Genomic DNA, 15,420 nt, shown 5'->3' with positions numbered 1-15,420 from the left:
GCTCTCTGTAGTCGAAAAGGGCAGTCGTTTGAAGTGCGATGGATGAGCAGCCAGTCCCGGCAGAACAGGAAGCTGTGGCGTGCACTGTTTCTACAAATGCTAGGAACACTGGCGCACCAAGCAGCGCATGTAGCGTGGCCGAGCGCTTTAAGGCGCTGGTTTAAGGCACCAGTCTCTCTGTAGGCGCGGTTTCGAATCCCGTAGCTGCCGGGGGTTTTGATGTGATCGCGTTAACCTGCCGCTTTTCCTTCAAGTGTAACCTCCTTGAGCTCACATATGTTTGATACATGGAGCATTCTAGCTCCGCCTGACAGTTACAGCTACGATACTTTAGTGGTTAAGGAAAGCGCAGGTTCGAAACCTGGTCACGGCACGAAAACGTCTCTTGACGCTGTCTCCTTAACTGCGACAGCTACAGACAAGTGGCGTCGCTACCGTACGGCGGGCACGGCTTTTTCTTGCTGTGGATGGCCTAAAGAGACGCTTCCAGTGGGAGAGCAGCGGAAATACATGGCACGGCGATTGCCAAGATACTTCCATTTCGAAGTGATCTTTGTAGTACAAACGAAACGTTTTGCCGCTGCTGATCCAACGGTAACGTGGCCGAGCGGTCTAAGGCGCTGGTTTTAGGCACCAGTCTCTCCGGAGGCGTGGGTTCGAATCCCACCGTTGCCACTTTTTACGTCTCATTTTTGTGCCGTTGCGGTGTGTCCTCGTGGGGTAGGACGCAGCTCTTGTGACGCGCGTGTTGTGTAGGTAGCGTGGCCGAGCGGTCTAAGGCGCTGGTTTCAGGCACCATTCTCTTCGGAGGCGTGGGTTCCAATCCCACAGCTGCCGAACGTGTAATGTTTCCTGTGTCGAAGGCAGATGCACTCATTGCCCGCAAAGGAAACAGCACAACAAGGCGTGAGCGTCTGCTTGGTGAATTGTCGTAGAACAGTGCGTGGTGCAACGACAGGATTTGTAGGCACCTTTTGCTCTCATCATTGCTGGCGTTCGTCTCCACGAAATGCGTCCGGAGCACGCCGTTCTATAACGCGAGAGAGTGGATTTTTTACAGTTGTCGTCAGTTAACCGTGGGCGGCTGCTGCGTTCGCTGGAAAGAGCACTGCCGTCGTTGTCCGGTGTGGTCTAGTGGCTAGGATACCTGGCTCTCACCCAGGAGGCCCGGGTTCGATTCCCGGTACCGGAATTGCGCGTTTTTGTTGCTCCTCCTATGCGACTTGTCTCGACTTTGCTCGACTGACGCTACGCTGACGCGTGCAGAAAGCTACGTTAAGTATGACTCGCGGCAACACCTGACGGCGAGAGAGATGCGGCGTCTATCCACTTGTTATCGAGCCACATACCGGTACCTGTAGTCAAGAGGCTTGGAGGACTGCAAGACATTGCCACGGAGGTGAATGCAGCTGACCACTGTAGTTAGAGTCCTGACAGCGCAGGCACGTTCATTTGCTCGTATACATGTGATGGAGACCGTGTCTGACACTGCTGTGGCGTACACCTTGGCCTAGGCTTTGCTGGGTATCGCCACTTGCATTGCAGCCAGCTGCCTTCGCGGGCGCCTCCGTGGCCATGGCCGTGATCGTCTAGTGGTTAGGACATTGCGTTGTGGCCGCAATAACCCAGGTTCGAATCCTGGTCACGGCAATTTTGAAAGTTTTGCCTTGCTGCCGTTGCAATGGCGAGTACTCGAAATGACAGTACTCTCTTGATTTTTTCACTCGTGTTCCGCAGGCCGCAGTTAGCACTACCACTTCATCCCCAACACGTAATGTCGCCTCCCAGAGCGCAGACGTCCGCTGCTCTCTGTAGTCGAAAAGGGCAGTCGTTTGAAGTGCGATGGATGAGCAGCCAGTCCCGGCAGAACAGGAAGCTGTGGCGTGCACTGTTTCTACAAATGCTAGGAACACTGGCGCACCAAGCAGCGCATGTAGCGTGGCCGAGCGCTTTAAGGCGCTGGTTTAAGGCACCAGTCTCTCTGTAGGCGCGGTTTCGAATCCCGTAGCTGCCGGGGGTTTTGATGTGATCGCGTTAACCTGCCGCTTTTCCTTCAAGTGTAACCTCCTTGAGCTCACATATGTTTGATACATGGAGCATTCTAGCTCCGCCTGACAGTTACAGCTACGATACTTTAGTGGTTAAGGAAAGCGCAGGTTCGAAACCTGGTCACGGCACGAAAACGTCTCTTGACGCTGTCTCCTTAACTGCGACAGCTACAGACAAGTGGCGTCGCTACCGTACGGCGGGCACGGCTTTTTCTTGCTGTGGATGGCCTAAAGAGACGCTTCCAGTGGGAGAGCAGCGGAAATACATGGCACGGCGATTGCCAAGATACTTCCATTTCGAAGTGATCTTTGTAGTACAAACGAAACGTTTTGCCGCTGCTGATCCAACGGTAACGTGGCCGAGCGGTCTAAGGCGCTGGTTTTAGGCACCAGTCTCTCCGGAGGCGTGGGTTCGAATCCCACCGTTGCCACTTTTTACGTCTCATTTTTGTGCCGTTGCGGTGTGTCCTCGTGGGGTAGGACGCAGCTCTTGTGACGCGCGTGTTGTGTAGGTAGCGTGGCCGAGCGGTCTAAGGCGCTGGTTTCAGGCACCATTCTCTTCGGAGGCGTGGGTTCCAATCCCACAGCTGCCGAACGTGTAATGTTTCCTGTGTCGAAGGCAGATGCACTCATTGCCCGCAAAGGAAACAGCACAACAAGGCGTGAGCGTCTGCTTGGTGAATTGTCGTAGAACAGTGCGTGGTGCAACGACAGGATTTGTAGGCACCTTTTGCTCTCATCATTGCTGGCGTTCGTCTCCACGAAATGCGTCCGGAGCACGCCGTTCTATAACGCGAGAGAGTGGATTTTTTACAGTTGTCGTCAGTTAACCGTGGGCGGCTGCTGCGTTCGCTGGAAAGAGCACTGCCGTCGTTGTCCGGTGTGGTCTAGTGGCTAGGATACCTGGCTCTCACCCAGGAGGCCCGGGTTCGATTCCCGGTACCGGAATTGCGCGTTTTTGTTGCTCCTCCTATGCGACTTGTCTCGACTTTGCTCGACTGACGCTACGCTGACGCGTGCAGAAAGCTACGTTAAGTATGACTCGCGGCAACACCTGACGGCGAGAGAGATGCGGCGTCTATCCACTTGTTATCGAGCCACATACCGGTACCTGTAGTCAAGAGGCTTGGAGGACTGCAAGACATTGCCACGGAGGTGAATGCAGCTGACCACTGTAGTTAGAGTCCTGACAGCGCAGGCACGTTCATTTGCTCGTATACATGTGATGGAGACCGTGTCTGACACTGCTGTGGCGTACACCTTGGCCTAGGCTTTGCTGGGTATCGCCACTTGCATTGCAGCCAGCTGCCTTCGCGGGCGCCTCCGTGGCCATGGCCGTGATCGTCTAGTGGTTAGGACATTGCGTTGTGGCCGCAATAACCCAGGTTCGAATCCTGGTCACGGCAATTTTGAAAGTTTTGCCTTGCTGCCGTTGCAATGGCGAGTACTCGAAATGACAGTACTCTCTTGATTTTTTCACTCGTGTTCCGCAGGCCGCAGTTAGCACTACCACTTCATCCCCAACACGTAATGTCGCCTCCCAGAGCGCAGACGTCCGCTGCTCTCTGTAGTCGAAAAGGGCAGTCGTTTGAAGTGCGATGGATGAGCAGCCAGTCCCGGCAGAACAGGAAGCTGTGGCGTGCACTGTTTCTACAAATGCTAGGAACACTGGCGCACCAAGCAGCGCATGTAGCGTGGCCGAGCGCTTTAAGGCGCTGGTTTAAGGCACCAGTCTCTCTGTAGGCGCGGTTTCGAATCCCGTAGCTGCCGGGGGTTTTGATGTGATCGCGTTAACCTGCCGCTTTTCCTTCAAGTGTAACCTCCTTGAGCTCACATATGTTTGATACATGGAGCATTCTAGCTCCGCCTGACAGTTACAGCTACGATACTTTAGTGGTTAAGGAAAGCGCAGGTTCGAAACCTGGTCACGGCACGAAAACGTCTCTTGACGCTGTCTCCTTAACTGCGACAGCTACAGACAAGTGGCGTCGCTACCGTACGGCGGGCACGGCTTTTTCTTGCTGTGGATGGCCTAAAGAGACGCTTCCAGTGGGAGAGCAGCGGAAATACATGGCACGGCGATTGCCAAGATACTTCCATTTCGAAGTGATCTTTGTAGTACAAACGAAACGTTTTGCCGCTGCTGATCCAACGGTAACGTGGCCGAGCGGTCTAAGGCGCTGGTTTTAGGCACCAGTCTCTCCGGAGGCGTGGGTTCGAATCCCACCGTTGCCACTTTTTACGTCTCATTTTTGTGCCGTTGCGGTGTGTCCTCGTGGGGTAGGACGCAGCTCTTGTGACGCGCGTGTTGTGTAGGTAGCGTGGCCGAGCGGTCTAAGGCGCTGGTTTCAGGCACCATTCTCTTCGGAGGCGTGGGTTCCAATCCCACAGCTGCCGAACGTGTAATGTTTCCTGTGTCGAAGGCAGATGCACTCATTGCCCGCAAAGGAAACAGCACAACATGGCGTGAGCGTCTGCTTGGTGAATTGTCGTAGAACAGTGCGTGGTGCAACGACAGGATTTGTAGGCACCTTTTGCTCTCATCATTGCTGGCGTTCGTCTCCACGAAATGCGTCCGGAGCACGCCGTTCTATAACGCGAGAGAGTGGATTTTTTACAGTTGTCGTCAGTTAACCGTGGGCGGCTGCTGCGTTCGCTGGAAAGAGCACTGCCGTCGTTGTCCGGTGTGGTCTAGTGGCTAGGATACCTGGCTCTCACCCAGGAGGCCCGGGTTCGATTCCCGGTACCGGAATTGCGCGTTTTTGTTGCTCCTCCTATGCGACTTGTCTCGACTTTGCTCGACTGACGCTACGCTGACGCGTGCAGAAAGCTACGTTAAGTATGACTCGCGGCAACACCTGACGGCGAGAGAGATGCGGCGTCTATCCACTTGTTATCGAGCCACATACCGGTACCTGTAGTCAAGAGGCTTGGAGGACAGCAAGACATTGCCACGGAGGTGAATGCAGCTAACCACTGTAGTTAGAGTCCTGACAGCGCAGGCACGTTCATTTGCTCGTATACATGTGATGGAGACCGTGTCTGACACTGCTGTGGCGTACACCTTGGCCTAGGCTTTGCTGGGTATCGCCACTTGCATTGCAGCCAGCTGCCTTCGCGGGCGCCTCCGTGGCCATGGCCGTGATCGTCTAGTGGTTAGGACATTGCGTTGTGGCCGCAATAACCCAGGTTCGAATCCTGGTCACGGCAATTTTGAAAGTTTTGCCTTGCTGCCGTTGCAATGGCGAGTACTCGAAATGACAGTACTCTCTTGATTTTTTCACTCGTGTTCCGCAGGCCGCAGTTAGCACTACCACTTCATCCCCAACACGTAATGTCGCCTCCCAGAGCGCAGACGTCCGCTGCTCTCTGTAGTCGAAAAGGGCAGTCGTTTGAAGTGCGATGGATGAGCAGCCAGTCCCGGCAGAACAGGAAGCTGTGGCGTGCACTGTTTCTACAAATGCTAGGAACACTGGCGCACCAAGCAGCGCATGTAGCGTGGCCGAGCGCTTTAAGGCGCTGGTTTAAGGCACCAGTCTCTCTGTAGGCGCGGTTTCGAATCCCGTAGCTGCCGGGGGTTTTGATGTGATCGCGTTAACCTGCCGCTTTTCCTTCAAGTGTAACCTCCTTGAGCTCACATATGTTTGATACATGGAGCATTCTAGCTCCGCCTGACAGTTACAGCTACGATACTTTAGTGGTTAAGGAAAGCGCAGGTTCGAAACCTGGTCACGGCACGAAAACGTCTCTTGACGCTGTCTCCTTAACTGCGACAGCTACAGACAAGTGGCGTCGCTACCGTACGGCGGGCACGGCTTTTTCTTGCTGTGGATGGCCTAAAGAGACGCTTCCAGTGGGAGAGCAGCGGAAATACATGGCACGGCGATTGCCAAGATACTTCCATTTCGAAGTGATCTTTGTAGTACAAACGAAACGTTTTGCCGCTGCTGATCCAACGGTAACGTGGCCGAGCGGTCTAAGGCGCTGGTTTTAGGCACCAGTCTCTCCGGAGGCGTGGGTTCGAATCCCACCGTTGCCACTTTTTACGTCTCATTTTTGTGCCGTTGCGGTGTGTCCTCGTGGGGTAGGACGCAGCTCTTGTGACGCGCGTGTTGTGTAGGTAGCGTGGCCGAGCGGTCTAAGGCGCTGGTTTCAGGCACCATTCTCTTCGGAGGCGTGGGTTCCAATCCCACAGCTGCCGAACGTGTAATGTTTCCTGTGTCGAAGGCAGATGCACTCATTGCCCGCAAAGGAAACAGCACAACATGGCGTGAGCGTCTGCTTGGTGAATTGTCGTAGAACAGTGCGTGGTGCAACGACAGGATTTGTAGGCACCTTTTGCTCTCATCATTGCTGGCGTTCGTCTCCACGAAATGCGTCCGGAGCACGCCGTTCTATAACGCGAGAGAGTGGATTTTTTACAGTTGTCGTCAGTTAACCGTGGGCGGCTGCTGCGTTCGCTGGAAAGAGCACTGCCGTCGTTGTCCGGTGTGGTCTAGTGGCTAGGATACCTGGCTCTCACCCAGGAGGCCCGGGTTCGATTCCCGGTACCGGAATTGCGCGTTTTTGTTGCTCCTCCTATGCGACTTGTCTCGACTTTGCTCGACTGACGCTACGCTGACGCGTGCAGAAAGCTACGTTAAGTATGACTCGCGGCAACACCTGACGGCGAGAGAGATGCGGCGTCTATCCACTTGTTATCGAGCCACATACCGGTACCTGTAGTCAAGAGGCTTGGAGGACTGCAAGACATTGCCACGGAGGTGAATGCAGCTAACCACTGTAGTTAGAGTCCTGACAGCGCAGGCACGTTCATTTGCTCGTATACATGTGATGGAGACCGTGTCTGACACTGCTGTGGCGTACACCTTGGCCTAGGCTTTGCTGGGTATCGCCACTTGCATTGCAGCCAGCTGCCTTCGCGGGCGCCTCCGTGGCCATGGCCGTGATCGTCTAGTGGTTAGGACATTGCGTTGTGGCCGCAATAACCCAGGTTCGAATCCTGGTCACGGCAATTTTGAAAGTTTTGCCTTGCTGCCGTTGCAATGGCGAGTACTCGAAATGACAGTACTCTCTTGATTTTTTCACTCGTGTTCCGCAGGCCGCAGTTAGCACTACCACTTCATCCCCAACACGTAATGTCGCCTCCCAGAGCGCAGACGTCCGCTGCTCTCTGTAGTCGAAAAGGGCAGTCGTTTGAAGTGCGATGGATGAGCAGCCAGTCCCAGCAGAACAGGAAGCTGTGGCGTGCACTGTTTCTACAAATGCTAGGAACACTGGCGCACCAAGCAGCGCATGTAGCGTGGCCGAGCGCTTTAAGGCGCTGGTTTAAGGCACCAGTCTCTCTGTAGGCGCGGTTTCGAATCCCGTAGCTGCCGGGGGTTTTGATGTGATCGCGTTAACCTGCCGCTTTTCCTTCAAGTGTAACCTCCTTGAGCTCACATATGTTTGATACATGGAGCATTCTAGCTCCGCCTGACAGTTACAGCTACGATACTTTAGTGGTTAAGGAAAGCGCAGGTTCGAAACCTGGTCACGGCACGAAAACGTCTCTTGACGCTGTCTCCTTAACTGCGACAGCTACAGACAAGTGGCGTCGCTACCGTACGGCGGGCACGGCTTTTTCTTGCTGTGGATGGCCTAAAGAGACGCTTCCAGTGGGAGAGCAGCGGAAATACATGGCACGGCGATTGCCAAGATACTTCCATTTCGAAGTGATCTTTGTAGTACAAACGAAACGTTTTGCCGCTGCTGATCCAACGGTAACGTGGCCGAGCGGTCTAAGGCGCTGGTTTTAGGCACCAGTCTCTCCGGAGGCGTGGGTTCGAATCCCACCGTTGCCACTTTTTACGTCTCATTTTTGTGCCGTTGCGGTGTGTCCTCGTGGGGTAGGACGCAGCTCTTGTGACGCGCGTGTTGTGTAGGTAGCGTGGCCGAGCGGTCTAAGGCGCTGGTTTCAGGCACCATTCTCTTCGGAGGCGTGGGTTCCAATCCCACAGCTGCCGAACGTGTAATGTTTCCTGTGTCGAAGGCAGATGCACTCATTGCCCGCAAAGGAAACAGCACAACAAGGCGTGAGCGTCTGCTTGGTGAATTGTCGTAGAACAGTGCGTGGTGCAACGACAGGATTTGTAGGCACCTTTTGCTCTCATCATTGCTGGCGTTCGTCTCCAGGAAATGCGTCCGGAGCACGCCGTTCTATAACGCGAGAGAGTGGATTTTTTACAGTTGTCGTCAGTTAACCGTGGGCGGCTGCTGCGTTCGCTGGAAAGAGCACTGCCGTCGTTGTCCGGTGTGGTCCAGTGGCTAGGATACCTGGCTCTCACCCAGGAGGCCCGGGTTCGATTCCCGGTACCGGAATTGCGCGTTTTTGTTGCTCCTCCTATGCGACTTGTCTCGACTTTGCTCGACTGACGCTACGCTGACGCGTGCAGAAAGCTACGTTAAGTATGACTCGCGGCAACACCTGACGGCGAGAGAGATGCGGCGTCTATCCACTTGTTATCGAGCCACATACCGGTACCTGTAGTCAAGAGGCTTGGAGGACTGCAAGACATTGCCACGGAGGTGAATGCAGCTAACCACTGTAGTTAGAGTCCTGACAGCGCAGGCACGTTCATTTGCTCGTATACATGTGATGGAGACCGTGTCTGACACTGCTGTGGCGTACACCTTGGCCTAGGCTTTGCTGGGTATCGCCACTTGCATTGCAGCCAGCTGCCTTCGCGGGCGCCTCCGTGGCCATGGCCGTGATCGTCTTGTGGTTAGGACATTGCGTTGTGGCCGCAATAACCCAGGTTCGAATCCTGGTCACGGCAATTTTGAAAGTTTTGCCTTGCTGCCGTTGCAATGGCGAGTACTCGTAATTACAGTACTCTCTTGATTTTTTCACTCGTGTTCCGCAGGCCGCAGTTAGCACTACCACTTCATCCCCAACACGTAATGTCGCCTCCCAGAGCGCAGACGTCCGCTGCTCTCTGTAGTCGAAAAGGGCAGTCGTTTGAAGTGCGATGGATGAGCAGCCAGTCCCAGCAGAACAGGAAGCTGTGGCGTGCACTGTTTCTACAAATGCTAGGAACACTGGCGCACCAAGCAGCGCATGTAGCGTGGCCGAGCGCTTTAAGGCGCTGGTTTAAGGCACCAGTGTCTCTGTAGGCGCGGTTTCGAATCCCGTAGCTGCCGGGGGTTTTGATGTGATCGCGTTAACCTGCCGCTTTTCCTTCAAGTGTAACCTCCTTGAGCTCACATATGTTTGATACATGGAGCATTCTAGCTCCGCCTGACAGTTACAGCTACGATACTTTAGTGGTTAAGGAAAGCGCAGGTTCGAAACCTGGTCACGGCACGAAAACGTCTCTTGACGCTGTCTCCTTAACTGCGACAGCTACAGACAAGTGGCGTCGCTACCGTACGGCGGGCACGGCTTTTTCTTGCTGTGGATGGCCTAAAGAGACGCTTCCAGTGGGAGAGCAGCGGAAATACATGGCACGGCGATTGCCAAGATACTTCCATTTCGAAGTGATCTTTGTAGTACAAACGAAACGTTTTGCCGCTGCTGATCCAACGGTAACGTGGCCGAGCGGTCTAAGGCGCTGGTTTTAGGCACCAGTCTCTCCGGAGGCGTGGGTTCGAATCCCACCGTTGCCACTCTTTACGTCTCATTTTTGTGCCGTTGCGGTGTGTCCTCGTGGGGTAGGACGCAGCACTTGTGACGCGCGTGTTGTGTAGGTAGCGTGGCCGAGCGGTCTAAGGCGCTGGTTTCAGGCACCATTCTCTTCGGAGGCGTGGGTTCCAATCCCACAGCTGCCGAACGTGTAATGTTTCCTGTGTCGAAGGCAGATGCACTCATTGCCCGCAAAGGAAACAGCACAACAAGGCGTGAGCGTCTGCTTGGTGAATTGTCGTAGAACAGTGCGTGGTGCAACGACAGGATTTGTAGGCACCTTTTGCTCTCATCATTGCTGGCGTTCGTCTCCACGAAATGCGTCCGGAGCACGCCGTTCTATAACGCGAGAGAGTGGATTTTTTACAGTTGTCGTCAGTTAACCGTGGGCGGCTGCTGCGTTCGCTGGAAAGAGCACTGCCGTCGTTGTCCGGTGTGGTCTAGTGGCTAGGATACCTGGCTCTCACCCAGGAGGCCCGGGTTCGATTCCCGGTACCGGAATTGCGCGTTTTTGTTGCTCCTCCTATGCGACTTGTCTCGACTTTGCTCGACTGACGCTACGCTGACGCGTGCAGAAAGCTACGTTAAGTATGACTCGCGGCAACACCTGACGGCGAGAGAGATGCGGCGTCTATCCACTTGTTATCGAGCCACATACCGGTACCTGTAGTCAAGAGGCTTGGAGGACTGCAAGACATTGCCACGGAGGTGAATGCAGCTGACCACTGTAGTTAGAGTCCTGACAGCGCAGGCACGTTCATTTGCTCGTATACATGTGATGGAGACCGTGTCTGACACTGCTGTGGCGTACACCTTGGCCTAGGCTTTGCTGGGTATCGCCACTTGCATTGCAGCCAGCTGCCTTCGCGGGCGCCTCCGTGGCCATGGCCGTGATCGTCTAGTGGTTAGGACATTGCGTTGTGGCCGCAATAACCCAGGTTCGAATCCTGGTCACGGCAATTTTGAAAGTTTTGCCTTGCTGCCGTTGCAATGGCGAGTACTCGAAATGACAGTACTCTCTTGATTTTTTCACTCGTGTTCCGCAGGCCGCAGTTAGCACTACCACTTCATCCCCAACACGTAATGTCGCCTCCCAGAGCGCAGACGTCCGCTGCTCTCTGTAGTCGAAAAGGGCAGTCGTTTGAAGTGCGATGGATGAGCAGCCAGTCCCGGCAGAACAGGAAGCTGTGGCGTGCACTGTTTCTACAAATGCTAGGAACACTGGCGCACCAAGCAGCGCATGTAGCGTGGCCGAGCGCTTTAAGGCGCTGGTTTAAGGCACCAGTCTCTCTGTAGGCGCGGTTTCGAATCCCGTAGCTGCCGGGGGTTTTGATGTGATCGCGTTAACCTGCCGCTTTTCCTTCAAGTGTAACCTCCTTGAGCTCACATATGTTTGATACATGGAGCATTCTAGCTCCGCCTGACAGTTACAGCTACGATACTTTAGTGGTTAAGGAAAGCGCAGGTTCGAAACCTGGTCACGGCACGAAAACGTCTCTTGACGCTGTCTCCTTAACTGCGACAGCTACAGACAAGTGGCGTCGCTACCGTACGGCGGGCACGGCTTTTTCTTGCTGTGGATGGCCTAAAGAGACGCTTCCAGTGGGAGAGCAGCGGAAATACATGGCACGGCGATTGCCAAGATACTTCCATTTCGAAGTGATCTTTGTAGTACAAACGAAACGTTTTGCCGCTGCTGATCCAACGGTAACGTGGCCGAGCGGTCTAAGGCGCTGGTTTTAGGCACCAGTCTCTCCGGAGGCGTGGGTTCGAATCCCACCGTTGCCACTTTTTACGTCTCATTTTTGTGCCGTTGCGGTGTGTCCTCGTGGGGTAGGACGCAGCTCTTGTGACGCGCGTGTTGTGTAGGTAGCGTGGCCGAGCGGTCTAAGGCGCTGGTTTCAGGCACCATTCTCTTCGGAGGCGTGGGTTCCAATCCCACAGCTGCCGAACGTGTAATGTTTCCTGTGTCGAAGGCAGATGCACTCATTGCCCGCAAAGGAAACAGCACAACATGGCGTGAGCGTCTGCTTGGTGAATTGTCGTAGAACAGTGCGTGGTGCAACGACAGGATTTGTGGGCACCTTTTGCTCTCATCATTGCTGGCGTTCGTCTCCACGAAATGCGTCCGGAGCACGCCGTTCTATAACGCGAGAGAGTGGATTTTTTGCAGTTGTCGTCAGTTAACCGTGGGCGGCTGCTGCGTTCGCTGGAAAGAGCACTGCCGTCGTTGTCCGGTGTGGTCTAGTGGCTAGGATACCTGGCTCTCACCCAGGAGGCCCGGGTTCGATTCCCGGTACCGGAATTGCGCGTTTTTGTTGCTCCTCCTATGCGACTTGTCTCGACTTTGCTTGACTGACGCTACGCTGACGCGTGCAGAAAGCTACGTTAAGTATGACTCGCGGCAACACCTGACGGCGAGAGAGATGCGGCGTCTATCCACTTGTTATCGAGCCACATACCGGTACCTGTAGTCAAGAGGCTTGGAGGACTGCAAGACATTGCCACGGAGGTGAATGCAGCTAACCACTGTAGTTAGAGTCCTGACAGCGCAGGCACGTTCATTTGCTCGTATACATGTGATGGAGACCGTGTCTGACACTGCTGTGGCGTACACCTTGGCCTAGGCTTTGCTGGGTATCGCCACTTGCATTGCAGCCAGCTGCCTTCGCGGGCGCCTCCGTGGCCATGGCCGTGATCGTCTAGTGGTTAGGACATTGCGTTGTGGCCGCAATAACCCAGGTTCGAATCCTGGTCACGGCAATTTTGAAAGTTTTGCCTTGCTGCCGTTGCAATGGCGAGTACTCGAAATGACAGTACTCTCTTGATTTTTTCACTCGTGTTCCGCAGGCCGCAGTTAGCACTACCACTTCATCCCCAACACGTAATGTCGCCTCCCAGAGCGCAGACGTCCGCTGCTCTCTGTAGTCGAAAAGGGCAGTCGTTTGAAGTGCGATGGATGAGCAGCCAGTCCCAGCAGAACAGGAAGCTGTGGCGTGCACTGTTTCTACAAATGCTAGGAACACTGGCGCACCAAGCAGCGCATGTAGCGTGGCCGAGCGCTTTAAGGCGCTGGTTTAAGGCACCAGTCTCTCTGTAGGCGCGGTTTCGAATCCCGTAGCTGCCGGGGGTTTTGATGTGATCGCGTTAACCTGCCGCTTTTCCTTCAAGTGTAACCTCCTTGAGCTCACATATGTTTGATACATGGAGCATTCTAGCTCCGCCTGACAGTTACAGCTACGATACTTTAGTGGTTAAGGAAAGCGCAGGTTCGAAACCTGGTCACGGCACGAAAACGTCTCTTGACGCTGTCTCCTTAACTGCGACAGCTACAGACAAGTGGCGTCGCTACCGTACGGCGGGCACGGCTTTTTCTTGCTGTGGATGGCCTAAAGAGACGCTTCCAGTGGGAGAGCAGCGGAAATACATGGCACGGCGATTGCCAAGATACTTCCATTTCGAAGTGATCTTTGTAGTACAAACGAAACGTTTTGCCGCTGCTGATCCAACGGTAACGTGGCCGAGCGGTCTAAGGCGCTGGTTTTAGGCACCAGTCTCTCCGGAGGCGTGGGTTCGAATCCCACCGTTGCCACTTTTTATGTCTCATTTTTGTGCCGTTGCGGTGTGTCCTCGTGGGGTAGGACGCAGCTCTTGTGACGCGCGTGTTGTGTAGGTAGCGTGGCCGAGCGGTCTAAGGCGCTGGTTTCAGGCACCATTCTCTTCGGAGGCGTGGGTTCCAATCCCACAGCTGCCGAACGTGTAATGTTTCCTGTGTCGAAGGCAGATGCACTCATTGCCCGCAAAGGAAACAGCACAACAAGGCGTGAGCGTCTGCTTGGTGAATTGTCGTAGAACAGTGCGTGGTGCAACGACAGGATTTGTAGGCACCTTTTGCTCTCATCATTGCTGGCGTTCGTCTCCACGAAATGCGTCCGGAGCACGCCGTTCTATAACGCGAGAGAGTGGATTTTTTACAGTTGTCGTCAGTTAACCGTGGGCGGCTGCTGCGTTCGCTGGAAAGAGCACTGCCGTCGTTGTCCGGTGTGGTCTAGTGGCTAGGATACCTGGCTCTCACCCAGGAGGCCCGGGTTCGATTCCCGGTACCGGAATTGCGCGTTTTTGTTGCTCCTCCTATGCGACTTGTCTCGACTTTGCTCGACTGACGCTACGCTGACGCGTGCAGAAAGCTACGTTAAGTATGACTCGCGGCAACACCTGACGGCGAGAGAGATGCGGCGTCTATCCACTTGTTATCGAGCCACATACCGGTACCTGTAGTCAAGAGGCTTGGAGGACTGCAAGACATTGCCACGGAGGTGAATGCAGCTAACCAGTGTAGTTAGAGTCCTGACAGCGCAGGCACGTTCATTTGCTCGTATACATGTGATGGAGACCGTGTCTGACACTGCTGTGGCGTACACCTTGGCCTAGGCTTTGCTGGGTATCGCCACTTGCATTGCAGCCAGCTGCCTTCGCGGGCGCCTCCGTGGCCATGGCCGTGATCGTCTAGTGGTTAGGACATTGCGTTGTGGCCGCAATAACCCAGGTTCGAATCCTGGTCACGGCAATTTTGAAAGTTTTGCCTTGCTGCCGTTGCAATGGCGAGTACTCGAAATGACAGTACTCTCTTGATTTTTTCACTCGTGTTCCGCAGGCCGCAGTTAGCACTACCACTTCATCCCCAACACGTAATGTCGCCTCCCAGAGCGCAGACGTCCGCTGCTCTCTGTAGTCGAAAAGGGCAGTCGTTTGAAGTGCGATGGATGAGCAGCCAGTCCCGGCAGAACAGGAAGCTGTGGCGTGCACTGTTTCTACAAATGCTAGGAACACTGGCGCACCAAGCAGCGCATGTAGCGTGGCCGAGCGCTTTAAGGCGCTGGTTTAAGGTACCAGTCTCTCTGTAGGCGCGGTTTCGAATCCCGTAGCTGCCGGGGGTTTTGATGTGATCGCGTTAACCTGCCGCTTTTCCTTCAAGTGTAACCTCCTTGAGCTCACATATGTTTGATACATGGAGCATTCTAGCTCCGCCTGACAGTTACAGCTACGATACTTTAGTGGTTAAGGAAAGCGCAGGTTCGAAACCTGGTCACGGCACGAAAACGTCTCTTGACGCTGTCTCCTTAACTGCGACAGCTACAGACAAGTGGCGTCGCTACCGTACGGCGGGCACGGCTTTTTCTTGCTGTGGATGGCCTAAAGAGACGCTTCCAGTGGGAGAGCAGCGGAAATACATGGCACGGCGATTGCCAAGATACTTCCATTTCGAAGTGATCTTTGTAGTACAAACGAAACGTTTTGCCGCTGCTGATCCAACGGTAACGTGGCCGAGCGGTCTAAGGCGCTGGTTTTAGGCACCAGTCTCTCCGGAGGCGTGGGTTCGAATCCCACCGTTGCCACTTTTTACGTCTCATTTTTGTGCCGTTGCGGTGTGTCCTCGTGGGGTAGGACGCAGCTCTTGTGACGCGCGTGTTGTGTAGGTAGCGTGGCCGAGCGGTCTAAGGCGCTGGTTTCAGGCACCATTCTCTTCGGAGGCGTGGGTTCCAATCCCACAGCTGCCGAACGTGTAATGTTTCCTGTGTCGAAGGCAGATGCACTCATTGCCCGCAAAGGAAACAGCACAACAAGGCGTGAGCGTCTGCTTGGTGAATTGTCGTAGAACAGTGCGTGGTGCAACGACAGGATTTGTAGGCACCTTTTGCTCTCATCATT

The 15,420-nt window shown here is 54.5% G+C and overlaps 25 non-coding genes across 25 annotated transcripts; all 25 read left to right on the top strand.

Moving 5' to 3' along the window:
* Positions 1-593: 593 nt before the first annotated feature.
* Positions 594-675, top strand: Trnal-uag. The gene has a single exon. It is a non-coding gene; the product is annotated as a tRNA-Leu (tRNA).
* Positions 676-1,120: 445 nt separating this feature from the next.
* Trnae-cuc lies at positions 1,121-1,192 on the top strand. The gene has a single exon. It is a non-coding gene; the product is annotated as a tRNA-Glu (tRNA).
* Positions 1,193-1,578: 386 nt separating this feature from the next.
* Trnah-gug lies at positions 1,579-1,650 on the top strand. The gene has a single exon. It is a non-coding gene; the product is annotated as a tRNA-His (tRNA).
* Positions 1,651-2,397: 747 nt separating this feature from the next.
* Trnal-uag lies at positions 2,398-2,479 on the top strand. Its single transcript has one exon. It is a non-coding gene; the product is annotated as a tRNA-Leu (tRNA).
* Positions 2,480-2,924: 445 nt separating this feature from the next.
* Positions 2,925-2,996, top strand: Trnae-cuc. Its single transcript has one exon. It is a non-coding gene; the product is annotated as a tRNA-Glu (tRNA).
* A 386-nt stretch (positions 2,997-3,382) lies between these two features.
* Trnah-gug lies at positions 3,383-3,454 on the top strand. Its single transcript has one exon. It is a non-coding gene; the product is annotated as a tRNA-His (tRNA).
* Positions 3,455-4,201: 747 nt separating this feature from the next.
* Positions 4,202-4,283, top strand: Trnal-uag. The gene has a single exon. It is a non-coding gene; the product is annotated as a tRNA-Leu (tRNA).
* Positions 4,284-4,728: 445 nt separating this feature from the next.
* On the top strand, positions 4,729-4,800 carry Trnae-cuc. The gene has a single exon. It is a non-coding gene; the product is annotated as a tRNA-Glu (tRNA).
* Positions 4,801-5,186: 386 nt separating this feature from the next.
* Trnah-gug lies at positions 5,187-5,258 on the top strand. The gene has a single exon. It is a non-coding gene; the product is annotated as a tRNA-His (tRNA).
* Positions 5,259-6,005: 747 nt separating this feature from the next.
* Trnal-uag lies at positions 6,006-6,087 on the top strand. Its single transcript has one exon. It is a non-coding gene; the product is annotated as a tRNA-Leu (tRNA).
* A 445-nt stretch (positions 6,088-6,532) lies between these two features.
* On the top strand, positions 6,533-6,604 carry Trnae-cuc. The gene has a single exon. It is a non-coding gene; the product is annotated as a tRNA-Glu (tRNA).
* A 386-nt stretch (positions 6,605-6,990) lies between these two features.
* Positions 6,991-7,062, top strand: Trnah-gug. Its single transcript has one exon. It is a non-coding gene; the product is annotated as a tRNA-His (tRNA).
* Positions 7,063-7,809: 747 nt separating this feature from the next.
* Trnal-uag lies at positions 7,810-7,891 on the top strand. The gene has a single exon. It is a non-coding gene; the product is annotated as a tRNA-Leu (tRNA).
* A 445-nt stretch (positions 7,892-8,336) lies between these two features.
* Trnae-cuc lies at positions 8,337-8,408 on the top strand. Its single transcript has one exon. It is a non-coding gene; the product is annotated as a tRNA-Glu (tRNA).
* A 386-nt stretch (positions 8,409-8,794) lies between these two features.
* On the top strand, positions 8,795-8,866 carry Trnah-gug. Its single transcript has one exon. It is a non-coding gene; the product is annotated as a tRNA-His (tRNA).
* Positions 8,867-9,613: 747 nt separating this feature from the next.
* On the top strand, positions 9,614-9,695 carry Trnal-uag. Its single transcript has one exon. It is a non-coding gene; the product is annotated as a tRNA-Leu (tRNA).
* Positions 9,696-10,140: 445 nt separating this feature from the next.
* Trnae-cuc lies at positions 10,141-10,212 on the top strand. Its single transcript has one exon. It is a non-coding gene; the product is annotated as a tRNA-Glu (tRNA).
* A 386-nt stretch (positions 10,213-10,598) lies between these two features.
* Trnah-gug lies at positions 10,599-10,670 on the top strand. Its single transcript has one exon. It is a non-coding gene; the product is annotated as a tRNA-His (tRNA).
* Positions 10,671-11,417: 747 nt separating this feature from the next.
* Positions 11,418-11,499, top strand: Trnal-uag. Its single transcript has one exon. It is a non-coding gene; the product is annotated as a tRNA-Leu (tRNA).
* Positions 11,500-11,944: 445 nt separating this feature from the next.
* Positions 11,945-12,016, top strand: Trnae-cuc. Its single transcript has one exon. It is a non-coding gene; the product is annotated as a tRNA-Glu (tRNA).
* A 386-nt stretch (positions 12,017-12,402) lies between these two features.
* Positions 12,403-12,474, top strand: Trnah-gug. The gene has a single exon. It is a non-coding gene; the product is annotated as a tRNA-His (tRNA).
* A 747-nt stretch (positions 12,475-13,221) lies between these two features.
* On the top strand, positions 13,222-13,303 carry Trnal-uag. Its single transcript has one exon. It is a non-coding gene; the product is annotated as a tRNA-Leu (tRNA).
* Positions 13,304-13,748: 445 nt separating this feature from the next.
* On the top strand, positions 13,749-13,820 carry Trnae-cuc. The gene has a single exon. It is a non-coding gene; the product is annotated as a tRNA-Glu (tRNA).
* Positions 13,821-14,206: 386 nt separating this feature from the next.
* Trnah-gug lies at positions 14,207-14,278 on the top strand. Its single transcript has one exon. It is a non-coding gene; the product is annotated as a tRNA-His (tRNA).
* Positions 14,279-15,025: 747 nt separating this feature from the next.
* Positions 15,026-15,107, top strand: Trnal-uag. Its single transcript has one exon. It is a non-coding gene; the product is annotated as a tRNA-Leu (tRNA).
* The last annotated feature ends 313 nt before the right edge of the window (positions 15,108-15,420 follow it).

Source organism: Schistocerca piceifrons, chromosome 1 (genome assembly GCF_021461385.2).
Source record: "Schistocerca piceifrons isolate TAMUIC-IGC-003096 chromosome 1, iqSchPice1.1, whole genome shotgun sequence".
Taxonomy (NCBI): domain Eukaryota; kingdom Metazoa; phylum Arthropoda; class Insecta; order Orthoptera; family Acrididae; genus Schistocerca; species Schistocerca piceifrons.
Note: the sequence above shows the minus strand (reverse complement) of the source record. Positions and strands in the feature narration are given on the sequence as shown.